This window comes from Octopus bimaculoides, chromosome 14 (assembly GCF_001194135.2).
Source record: "Octopus bimaculoides isolate UCB-OBI-ISO-001 chromosome 14, ASM119413v2, whole genome shotgun sequence".
NCBI lineage: Eukaryota > Metazoa > Mollusca > Cephalopoda > Octopoda > Octopodidae > Octopus > Octopus bimaculoides.
In genome coordinates this window covers 39157888-39171047 of record NC_068994.1, presented here as the reverse complement: position 1 = coordinate 39171047, position 13160 = coordinate 39157888, and the positions used below count along the sequence as shown (strand labels likewise).

Genomic DNA, 13160 nt, shown 5'->3' with positions numbered 1-13160 from the left:
TATATATATATATATATATATATATATATGTATGTATATATGTATCATATACACATATGTATGTATGTGTATGTATGTGTATGTATGCATGCATGTAAGTATGTATGTACGTATGCATGTGCACACACACACACAAATATATATTAGGCAATTCCATTTCAGGTTGTGTTTACCTCTTCAGTTTTTTTTTCTTTTTTTTGTGTAGAACAATAAGGATTCAAAGGAAATTCAATGAAAATATTTCAAATTTATTGACCTTCAACATTTATTTAAGAAAACTTCATTTGTTTCATGTTGCAGTTGCTTATGCTTTCAATTCTTGATATAAGGAACAATGTAATTGATTTCTAGGAATAATGTCAGTTCAATGAAGTATAAGACATTATCAACTTAATACAGGGCATCATTCCAAATAGTAACAGACTCCCATCTCACTGAAATTAAATTGCTATATATTCTGGAAGTTACAGAAAAAAATAATCACAAATAATTTTTGTGTTCTTGTTAATGTTTATGAAAATGGATTCAATATTTGTAGTTTTTGTTTATTTTTGCTTACATATATGTGTAGTTATTATGTATTTGTATGTGAGCTCTTGTGTGTGTATGTATTTGTGCGAGCTTTTGAAATGAGTGGCGGGCTATGTAAATTTGCAATTGTTCAATGAGTGATGAAATTCTTCCAAGGGAAAAAGGAAGAAAATTAAAAAACTGTTATAATGATTTTTTATTACTTAGATTTCACCACCACCACTACCACTACCACCATCACTACTACTACTACTGGTGATGATGATGATAATAGCTCAAAGTAATATCTAATGTTAGAAATGCATAACTCAAAAACTAAGGAATCTTTTTCGATCTCGCTCTCTCTCTCTCTCCTTCCATATACACAAACATGTACATGCACATATATAAGCAAGAATGAATATATCATGCATATATTTGTTTATGTGTCATACCATATCATCCATACATATTTCCAAACAATATATTGTAGTGCATTTTCATTTATATCTGGTAGATACATTTTGTAAGGTAATAGGAACCAAGTAATCATGTATAAAGACAAAATAAACAAAGTAAAAAACACTAGTTTTGATAGAAAATTAGATTTGATTCACAATAACTATAGGAATTATTGCTTGTATTTAAATTACTTTGTGTAAAATTAAATAAATGTCAGATATAATATGTAATGATTTCATTCCAAAATGTTTGTAGTTAACCTGGAAGCACTTTTCTCAAACTTAAATTTTTAAATATAAACCAGAATTAAATTTTCTACTGCGACTAAATAGTTCTTTAGATATTACAAATTCCAATACCCAAAACTTGGAATCTAATCTAATTCCAATCCTATCTTCTAAGCAGAAACTTAATCAATATATCCATAAACACAATCATAACTGAATTTCTGTTCCTTACTATAATTCTAATTTCAGCTTTTATTTTTAAACTAAGTAATTTGAATACTATTTATACTGTTCATATTTCTCCCTTAATGTACAACTAATGCACACATACACACACATTATTCTTATACAAGAATGTTCTCAAATGTGACTTTGAAGTTTATAAGAATAATAAATTGTACTCCACAAAAGTATAGAGTAACCCATCAGATTAATGTAGAATGGTTTTCATTATAATTGAACATAAAAACAAACATTTATATATATATATATATGTATATAAATATGTATATGTGTATATGTATATATATATATATATATATATATATATATATATATATATATATATATATATATATCATCATCATCATCATCGTCGTCGTTTAACGTCCGCTTTCCATGCTAGCATGGGTTGGACGATTTGACTGAGGACTGGTGAAACCGGATGGCAACACCAGGCTCCAATCTAATTTGGCAGAGTTTCTACAGCTGGATGCCCTTCCTAACGCCAACCACTCAGAGAGTGTAGTGGGTGCTTTTACGTGTCACCCGCATATATATATATGTATATACACACATACATACACACACACACACACACACACACACACACATATCTATACATATATCCAAAACTCACATATATATTAATAATATTGATATACATATATGGTATGCATGAATAGATGTACATGTATGTATGCATGTGAAGGGAAATGGATTACGTCATCCCTCCAAAAAGGTACGTGATCAGTGAGGATTAAAGTTAAATAAAGTAATCATTAAGATACTGAAAAAGAAAACAATAATAATCTACTGATGCACATGAGGAATTAATGTTTATAAACAACCCAAAACTGAAACAAGCTGATTTGCCTTGTCTAAGTCTTATGAGCAGTAGTCTTCACCAGAGGGTACTGTCCAAAGTATTACACTATTCTGCTTCCTGTTGGTGAGCCAATTCATTACATTTCTAAATTGAAAGAAAAATACTAGGAGCCAGACTGGAATTGAGCATCTACTAAAATTTAATTACATTATCATTAAACAATATATGAATTATTGTGAGACTGATTCATGGTCTCGTTTGCATTGGTAATAAGTTCAGCTGTTTACAGTTAAACTTAATATATTTTGTTTATCCTCCATCACAATTTTTATACTTGATAAATTTACAGAAGGCAGATGCTACTCAAGTTAGGTAAATTATTTATTATACTTGAATGGAGATTAAACTTCCACTTATTTGTGGAGATGAAAGAAGTAGATATTTTATGGAATATTTAAATAATGATTGAATTATAAATCTGGAAATTTTTCTCCAGTTGAGTGTGCATGCATGCCTGTATGTGGGAGTGAGGAGAAGTATGAACCTTTGATTCCAAGAAGAAAATGTATAGATAACTATACAAAAGGGACTGAAAATTGTATGACACACCGTTGTTACATGATTCAATGCTCTTAGTTACTTTCCAAATACAATGTATGGATGAGGAATCCTTAACTGCATCTTTGATGATATTCTAATTAACTAAATAAAATATGAGATGTGATATGACACTTACATAGGAACACCGTAAATACGTATGCACACAAACATGCATTTCTCTCTCTCTCTCTCTCTCTCTCTCTCTCCATATTTACATATAGGATTAATATTTTATGGCTCTGATTTTTTTCATAGCTAAGGTCCTCTAAAACATTACTTTCAAGCACTGCATGAACTCAACAAAAAAGGTATCAAATTTACTTAAACTAACTAGTTAAAACTGAAGCTGAAAAAATAATTTATTTTTATATATTTGAAATGAGTTGAAGTATAACTGAATTGTATGTGGATATGGATATAGATGTGTGTGTGTGTGTGTGTATGCATATTTGTGTGTGAGCATTTGTGTGTATATGTATTTGTGTTATGCATGTTTGTAATTTTGTTTGGATAGGTGTTCATAAATACAGGCTGAATCATAAATCTAAACAAAAATTAGTTTTTGTTTATAACTTTTCCTCCCCAAATTGATGGTCAAATTATGTAACAGTTTAAAATATGCTATATAATAGTTTAAAATGTTCACAATCTATTATGAAGAGAATGATTAATGAAATTTAAGAGAGCTGGGTTTTGTGCATCTCTAGTTCCTCTCTAAACTCCACCACTTTGCTTTCCAAAGGAGATTCAAAATTTGCTCTCATCTGAAAAGAACACTTTAGACAATTGCTCAACATTCAGCTTCTAATTCTCCTTGGTCCATATCAACTATTTGTGACTCTAGTTGTTGATAAGAAGATGCCTAAGTTTGGGTACTCAACTGCTGTGCCTCTGTTTTTTTTAAAATCCATATGTGTGGTGGCCTTTGATGCACTAACTTGTGTCTTTGTCTATTTTTCATGGGTCTCTTCCACATTGTCAAACCAGCTTTCTTCATGGTTCTTTCAGAGCTGTGGTTGTCTCCTTCACTGGTATACTTCTTTCTTCCACACACTGTTTATCCAGTTGAAGCTCTAAAGAGATGCTTTCAACAAATAGTTTTCTGTCTTCCATTCTTTGTAAAGAATGTGAATGATAAACTTTTGGACAACTGTGTCATCAGAAGCCTTGTCCATGACTGCAATACCAGCAGTTTTTATAAAATGATTATATATTTATAAAAAAAAAAAACAACACAACTATATAAAGCAGTGGTCCTCAGCTGGGGTCCATATGGTCCCTGGAGGTCTACAGTAGATTTTGCTGTTAAAATTCATGTACAATAAATTGGATATACTTCTACAATACACAAAATATTTCAACACATTTTTATATGGTTCCTAATAATATTTAATTATAAAATATACTAGAACTTTTTTAATCAGCAAATAGCTAAGAAGGCCCACCTGAGTAAAATTGGAATCAAAGGGGTCCATAGGGAAAAATGGTTGCGAACCACTGATATAAAGGTATTGAACTAAGTTGTATTAATGAAATGCATTCAGACAATATTATTGTAAAATTTTGGAATCATAAGAATGCAATATTTGCATTCTTACACATCTGAAATCATTGTAAAAATTATTGAGATTGTTCACAGACTGAGACAAGGCACTACTGTTGCATCTCTTAGGTATAAGTTCGGAGCTTTTGACAATTTTTCCCCTTAATATACTTTCATATTCTAATTTTCTGAATACATACATATATACATACATTCAAACAAGAGAATGGCAAACTCAGTGTGAGAGAGAGAGAGAGAGAGAGAGAGAGAGAGAGAGAGAGAGAGTGGGACTAAGATAATATATATATAGTATAATACCAGATTGCAAGTGGTAAGAATTCATTACTAACAAGTTACCAAAACCTTAAATACTAATAAGCTAGTAAACATTTCTATTGTTTATTGCTACTAATGTATCTGCAGCTCATCTGTTGAGTGCTTCTACTGTTTGTCTTTGTGATATACTATACATACACACACACACAGAAACATATACAGACATTGAATATTCTATTCAATGCTGCTTCTTAAGACTTCACACACACATACACACACTCAGTAGTTCATATATCCAAGCAAGAAGGACACTCTAAAGCATTAGCACAATAGTATATTTAGAAGGTTGTTGTTTGTTATGGCTGGTCAGAAAGTGACCATTGATTTTGTAGCTGTAAGGTACTTAGCTGTATGGGTAACTTGTCATGTGCCTCCAGCCATCTGAGTCTGATGTGTCAGCTATACAACTAAGTGCCTTATAGGTACAAAATCAGTGGTCACTCTCTGACCAGCCATAACAATGAACCTTCTATATATATATATATGCATATATGCAGCTGCACATGTGCACACACACACACTTGATTGTGTATGTGTATATTCATAAATGAATGCATGTATGTATGTATGATGTTTATATTTCTATGTGAATGTGTTTATATTTTTGTTTTTATTTTTATTTATTTATGCTGTCCATAAATAAACGGTGGAATCATTGTAGGCTTACTCAGATTGGTGAGGTGAATGCATTAATGTGATTGATATTCACCACGAACTTCTGCAGTCGATACTTGTAGGCAGGGAGGGGATTCCTAGAAGGCTGTAGCACTGGGAAGAACCGTTTTGGTGGTTAGTGAGAGAGAAAAAAACATTCAAAGTGATAAAGAAGTTTGTTGACAACTGTTTCCATCACCTTTTGGTATGACAGAAAATATCATGATATATCAGTAGTTGTCAAAATCAGAGAAGTTGGTTGTCCTTATAGATAGGACATATTGTCATGTTTCCATAAATTGGGGGTAAATAGCTGTAAAGTGAGAAGAAGCAAGAAGAATTTGGTGAAAATAGCCATTGTCAATGTTCCTTGTATTCCATGTACTTGAAGGTGAAATTGAATACTTTTAATTAAGAAATTAATCATTGTAAGTTAATAATAAAATCTTCAGTAAAACACTTAAAATATGGTTTGTATTTGCTTAAACAGTCAATATAGTATTTAAGCAATGGCTGCTCACATGGATAAGCACATGCTATACGAAAAAAAAAAAGGAAGCAAAATTTGCACCAAAAGCAAATTTCTACACATGCTCACAACTAAAGCTTTGGTGGAACATTGGTTGTCATATCTGTTTTTCGATGTGGGTGACATCCTAGTAAGTGATTATTGTTGAATTTCTTCAGATGCTGTAGGAAGAGTTCCTTTTCTGTGCAGCTGCATTGATTCGGCATTTGAACTACTCTTGTGGGAAGTTGTGAGCTTTGGCTGTATGATGGATCTTAGAGATTATACCTAGGAGAAGGTTTGCGTTAGTCTGTCTGTCTTGCTCTCTATATATATAATTATAATATCTCTGTCTGTCTCTCTCTCTCTCTCTCTGTTGTCTTGTCTGCATCAAAGGGAAGCACATATTTACTGCCAAGGGAAGTCAGAGTGACACTGGTAGGTCTACAACAAGATTGTTAGTTGACAAAATGTACTGGAGGCAGGGCTGATGTATTATAAGATGGTGTGAAAGGGATTGCCTTGATTAGGCAGTGATCAGATAATCTTCTTAATGAGAGAAGAGTCTGTGTTGGCAGGGTAAAAAAAAAAGGATTGGGTTTAGAGGAGAGAAAGGGGTTAATGTATATGATGAGTTGGTGGCTAGGCCTCAATTACGGGTACATGAGGAGACTAAGTTGTACAGACAGTTCAGTTCAAGGTGGAAAATGATTTGTCTTCCACACCATCAACACTGGTGTGAAAAGAGTGGAGAGAAATGGAGAAGAAAAGAAGTTGTGTGCATTTAAATCACTAACAAGGATGACTTCAGGCAGAATTGTGTGCAGACTGATATTTTCAATGCAGGATGGTCAAATAACTGCTATTGGCTGTGAAAGTTTGGAGAGCGGTATTGACTATAAACACACTTAGAAGTCTTGAGTAGAGAGAGACTTCTGAGCAATTGGAAGTCTTTATCATTGATATCCATGCAAGAGAGACATGAGCAATGGAGAGACTGGATCCTTCTTAAGAGCAGACATAGCATTTAGGACAGCAGCTGAAATACAGGGTGGACAAGAAAGATGTATTAGCAGAGAGCTGAGATAACAGATTCATGTATGTAGTGGGAAGGGGTGCCAATCACTACCCAGAAAGAAGTGTTAGCCTGTGTGTGGATATGTGCATGTGTCTGTGCATGTATGTATCTATAATCAGATATATTTTTACATAGAGCTTGCACTAAAGTGCATTCCCGCCATTAGCCAGGGACAGGAGATCATAATGATTTAGACACATTTCAACAATATTGCGTTCCCCAATAATATAGAGCAATATTCATGCTGCCAGGGATATGCAGGTTCTTTTGTTTCACATTGTATGCATATACAAACACATATATACACATATACGTGCACAAATAAGCATGTTATATAATATACAATTCAATGTATAAAGCATGATAGTAGTTTCAAGTATATTTATATATATATATATATATGTGTGTGTGTGTATGTATGTATGTACATACTTACATATAATTGATTGTTCTTTGTGTTAATTAGTCCCAAACACAAATTTATTGGGCTGGAAATTACAGGAATTTGTGACGTTCAATTTTTTTTACAAGTGTTGATAAGACTGATATAAACTAAAGTTAATTGATTGCAGGCTTTAATCGAAATCAGTTTATATACTCTTAGTTTGCTATACATCTGTATTATGTCTAATAGTGAATGCCTATAAATGCTGATTTACTGCAAATGTTCTTGTTTTCCATTTCAAGTTTAATGTTGTTTCAATATTTATCAAATCTGTTCTTGAACTTGTTGGTTATCTTTGAATGAACAACTTTCCTTGATAGTTTGTATTTGAGATTTTCTATCATATTAGTTTGTTATTTTGTTGTGTTACTTCATATGTAAGTCGATAGAATAATTTTGATTGGACGTGCATTGAGAAGGTCAAATATATTGCTAGCTATCCTTTTTGAATCACAAAAATCAAGCTACAGAATCTTACTGTGTTGGAGGACACAGACGACGTTCTGTATCATCCAAAAGACAAATTTTACAATTTAATGCTGAGATAGATGCAATATTAACCTTGTTATTGATAAGGACCAATGGCAAAAGCAGATTGGCTAGTGTTCAGCACAAAGCATCTCTTTCATTGCGTTTTTTTATTATTTTGGAAATGGAAGAATAAGAAGGCACTATTTGTAACCTCCAGAGTAAGAAAACTTCTAATTGTTGCTACATGCTCTTGTTTGTTGTCTTATCACTTAGTAGTTATTTTAATTGATTCAATAGAAAAGGTTTTTGTCTAAGGTAATCTTTGTCTTGAAGTAATGTCACAACTAATACTGTAAACAGCCATATCATATTATAACTTACAATGATGGTATATGTTTAAAAGTTTAGTTTCAGATGTATATATTAGCCTGATATGAAATGAAACAGCTAGCAAGGTTCTATCTGATATCAATGTTTGGACTTTTTAAAGTTTTTGTTTTCAACTTGATGCAAGTAAAGAAACTCATCACTTAGTGTTTTCAAAAACAGCAATGTTTTTCTCACAAACTGGTAATTAGTAAATAGTTTGGTAAGTAAATGAAATAGTGTGGCAGCAATTTTTCTTTCAAGATGTTTCAATTAATTTATAACTTATAGAAATACTTTGATTTATATTTAAAAAAAAAAGCTTTATATTATTGTTTGTGAATTTGCATAAAACATAAATATACATACACAGACAAACACTATGCCTGTGTGTGTGTGTGTGTGTGCATCACATAAATTATCATTATTATTGCTTGTCCTGTCATGTCTGAAATCGAAACTGTTGTGTAGCTTCAATGCACTTATCACGTTCACTGTATAATTTTCTCTATGTCAGCTTGCTTTTCCACAACTGTAGCTTCACCTTTACAATGATTAATGCCGAAATAATTGAAATCTTACTCGATCATATTTTTTTCAGCTGATTTGAGTCCCAATGTTTGTATATTGCAAATATTAGTGAGCTATACAATATAGCTCTAATTTTCAAATCTGTAACTGAAATAACATTTTCTGCAAACTGAGTTGAAGCTGTGGTGGCACTCACTATAACCATAAGGTGTAAGGTAAACCAAGCAGTTGAGAACTACCAATACAAACTATGGCCATTGGCAAATGTTCATCTTATATTTAATATAGACAAGAGAGATATAACAGTTACAGTTATCTGAAGTGCTCATGATCTTGAATATTTGCATGCTTGATACATAGTCCTTCTGAATGAGATTAAAGATTTCTCAATGACAGCTGAAGTGGAAATGTATTAAGCCAATACCTCTCACTGCAGTTTGTAATCTAAAGCCTTTGCTGTATGGTAAGAAGTTAGGCCACTTGAAACTTGAATTTGACATTAATAGAAAGATTTTAATTGTCTCATATATGACTACATAACTTTCAAAAAGGTAAAACATGCCTCTGTCTTTCATATACATGTAACTATCTCATTATTCAGAATTCTTGACCTGATAATAGCGTTTCAATGTAACATAAAGCTGTTCATGGTATACAGGTCTTATCTTGTACTGTCATCAATAGCTTTCTCCAGGCTTATATGTATTTCAAACTCAGTAAGTTATAATAAAGCAAATTATGCAGTTCTTAAGGTTCCTTCTTTGAGTGAGCACTGACATTGTAACAGCATCATAGATAAGCTTAATGGTTAGCACCCTCAAGGCTTTCTTTTTTTATCTGCAGTACCTTGAAAGGCTAAACTACCCATCTCATTCCTATTATTGTGACAAAATATGTACATATATAATGAAAATGTTTGAATATGTATAGATTTATACATGGAATTTTTACATATGTTTTTTAACAGCAAAACTATTATAGAACAAATCATAAAATGTATGTAAAAATTTGGTATCTAACCTGTTTTCTTACATATGTTTCTAAATTTCATATGTAAGAAAATTGTGTGTTTGTATGTGTGCACGTGTATGTTTGCGTGTGTGTGGGTATGCATGTATATATGTGTATACACACATAAACATATGGATAACAGAATAGAGACCCTAAGGCAAGATTTTCTGGTGTTTAGTTACATCCAAAATTTAATCACTCAAAATTCCACATTCATCCCACCAAGGTCAACAGAATAAGTTCCTGGGTTGATGTAATTGATTATACCCTTAAAAGCAGTACCTCAAAGTATGATTTCAGTCACCAATGATTGAAGTTAGTATGAGAAATAAAGAATAGATATTTATTATGGATGCTTGCATAAATGTATACGTGAGAGCATATGTGTACAAGGGACCCTGACAGTTATTGTATATGTATAGTCAATTTATCCTCTTTTAAAGATGTTAAATATAACATTATTATTTTTTTCTTTAAAATAGAGATACAAGATTAAATATCGCAACTGTTGTTTTACAAGCTCCACAATTAATGTGATGTACAATTAATAGTAAGTCAAAAAAAAGAAAAAGAAAAGAAGAAAGCTGTCAAGTGATAGGGTAATCCAAGGAACCATAAGGAGTTTTAAAAATATTAAACAAAACAATACACCACTCACAAAAAACATAATGGACTACTGAAAAAAATGAAACAAAAGTCTTCTACAATACTAAGAGTGAAATCAATAAATGATTCTAGTTGTATTGATCACTGAAAGAGAAATGTGATTCTGTTATTTTACAAGCAATTCTTCACTGAAATGCAATGATTAACCTGATTTATTCATATTACACTCAGATTTGAGAACATAATGAAGAGAAAGTTCTTAAATAAGTAGATTCTGTAACATAAATGTCAGTTAACAAAAACAAGCAAATACTTTGACTAGACACTCTCTTGCCTTTATTGTTATTATTATTGTTGTTGTTTTGATGTGTGTTGTTTTTGTTATCTGTTATCAGCTTCACTACCAGAATAACGCTAATAATAATAATAATAATTATAGATTCTAAAAACTTGGGTAAAAACAAAATGGAGATTGAAGAACTTTCAAAGTCTAAAGGAAGATGTGGAGATTGAGAGAGATCGAAGAATGTGGAATATAGACATAAGAACAGCCCCAGTTATTTCAGGAGTGTTATTTGTGGAACAGAGTACAAAAATGTCATCTGAAAATCAAACTGTTGGGAAAATCTTGCATAGGTGAGGTTCAGAATATATCTCTCCGAGGAAATTCCCACATTCTTAAAATCAAATTAACTCTAGAATTACAGTAAGGCTCCAGCAAAACAAATTATGCTTACCATTAATAAGACAACAATAAATAGGATAATTATGATGACTGAAAAATAATGGTAAAGAATCAGACTAAATATTTGATGATATCTAGTTCAGAGTCTCTAGGTTCAAATTGTATCCAAGTTTGACTACTTTCCATTCTTCCAAAAGTGAGAAAATATATATCAGTAAGATAGTGTGATTTATTCCATTTATTGACCCGCCACTACCCCAACACCACCATCACCACCACTACTTTGTTCCAAATTTTTAAAATCAAAAATACTACTATCGTTATTTTTGTTATTGTTGTTGTTATTATTATCATAATTATTATAAATGGTTTGGTTGGTTGGTTGATAGTATAATAAAAATGTGGGACAAAATACCTTGCAGTATTTCCTTTTGGTCCTTTATGTTTTGAGTTTAAACCCTACCAAAGTCAAGTTTGCCTTTCATCCTTCCTGAGTTGAAAATGTTTAGTGCACCAGTTAAACACTTGCCCCAAATCTCTGGCCTTGTACCTGTATTGGAAGTGATTATTTATTAATTTTATCTAAAAAAAGAAATTTAGTTTCAAGCATTTTATTTTGCATTTTGTCTTACATCAGCAAAATTTATTTGTCAGTGAATTCAATATTGGCTATAATTGCCTGTAAGAAAGTGAGGAACTCTGTTTCGTTGATATGTGAGCTTCCCCACAATCATTATTTGAGTAGAGTTTTAAACTATAATTCAACTTCTGGTTGCTAGTTGCAATTGCAGAGATATTGATGCATGTTTTCTCCACCCTCATCCCCACAATGTGATCAGTAAATAGCTAGCTATTGGCTGCTAAATAACATGATACTTTATACCAGTTCTATAGTATTTTATTTCTGCTGTTCCTCACCATCTCTCTCTTTCTCTTCTTTCTTTCTCTTCATATTTCAACCCCTCTATCTATCTTTCTTTTCCTTTTTTTTTTCTTTCATTCTAACATTCCCATCTCCAAACACAGATCAAAGGGCTTAGTACTGCTAGTGCAAGCTACTACAGCAGTAACAGCACAACATAAATGTAAGATCTACAGCTGTCACAAAAGGAAAATTATCATAAAAGTGAGTAAACACAAGGAGTCCTTTAACATATTTAATTCATTCTAAAGTAAGCACTTTAAAACCAAATTGTGAATATTCTTTTAAAAATATAAACTATTTTACTTTGAAATGATAACAAAATCCAAGGGTTATGCAAATAATGGAAAGAAAAAATTCCAATATATATTTATGTACTGTAAAAGAAAACTGTGTTAACACATTGTTATATGTCTGGTAAAAATAATATTTTGTATCATTGCATTATTAGTCGGATTCATATGCTTTTTTTTTTCATTTCTGAAAGTATGATCTGCGATATATTTTATTAGTTTATAACTTCTCAAAGAATTCATATTCAATTAGGTATCTTCCTACAGTTTTGATCAAACCCACAGTTAACTTGACCTATACTGATGTGTGTGTATTTGATCTATACTCATATTTCCATTTGACATAACCTTATACACACATACGCACATGTGTGTATGTATATATATATATATAAATATACACATATATGTTTATATATATATATTCAATATATACATAATATATGTAATAAATAATTATATATATATATATATATATACTTACACACACATATATATATATATATATATATATATATATATATATATATATATATATATATATATACATATATATGTTATTTGCAAAATATGTTAATTCTGTATTTAATGCATATAATATATATATTAATATAGAATATATGTATTTATCTATAATAGATATTACATAATATGTATCATATGAATGATATCTATTATATAATATACATATATTTTGTATGTTATATATAATATTTAGAATATATAATTTATATATTATATATATAATATATATTGCATATATTTTTATATTATATATATGTATGTATATATATATATGTGTGTGTGTATATATATATATAAATATATTTGTGTGTGTATGTATATATATATGTATATATGTAT

At 30.9% G+C, this 13160-nt stretch overlaps 1 protein-coding gene across 2 annotated transcripts in view; it reads left to right on the top strand.

Annotated features, from left to right (window-relative positions):
* Positions 1–1783: 1783 nt before the first annotated feature.
* LOC106872385 (protocadherin beta-15) overlaps positions 1784–13160 on the top strand; it is a 36519-nt gene continuing 25142 nt past the window's right edge. For both annotated transcript variants that reach the window (XR_001409764.2, XM_014919371.2), the window contains exon 1: positions 1784–12207. The gene's annotated coding sequence lies outside the window, so the exon portion shown is untranslated. The remainder of the gene's footprint in view (positions 12208–13160) is intronic.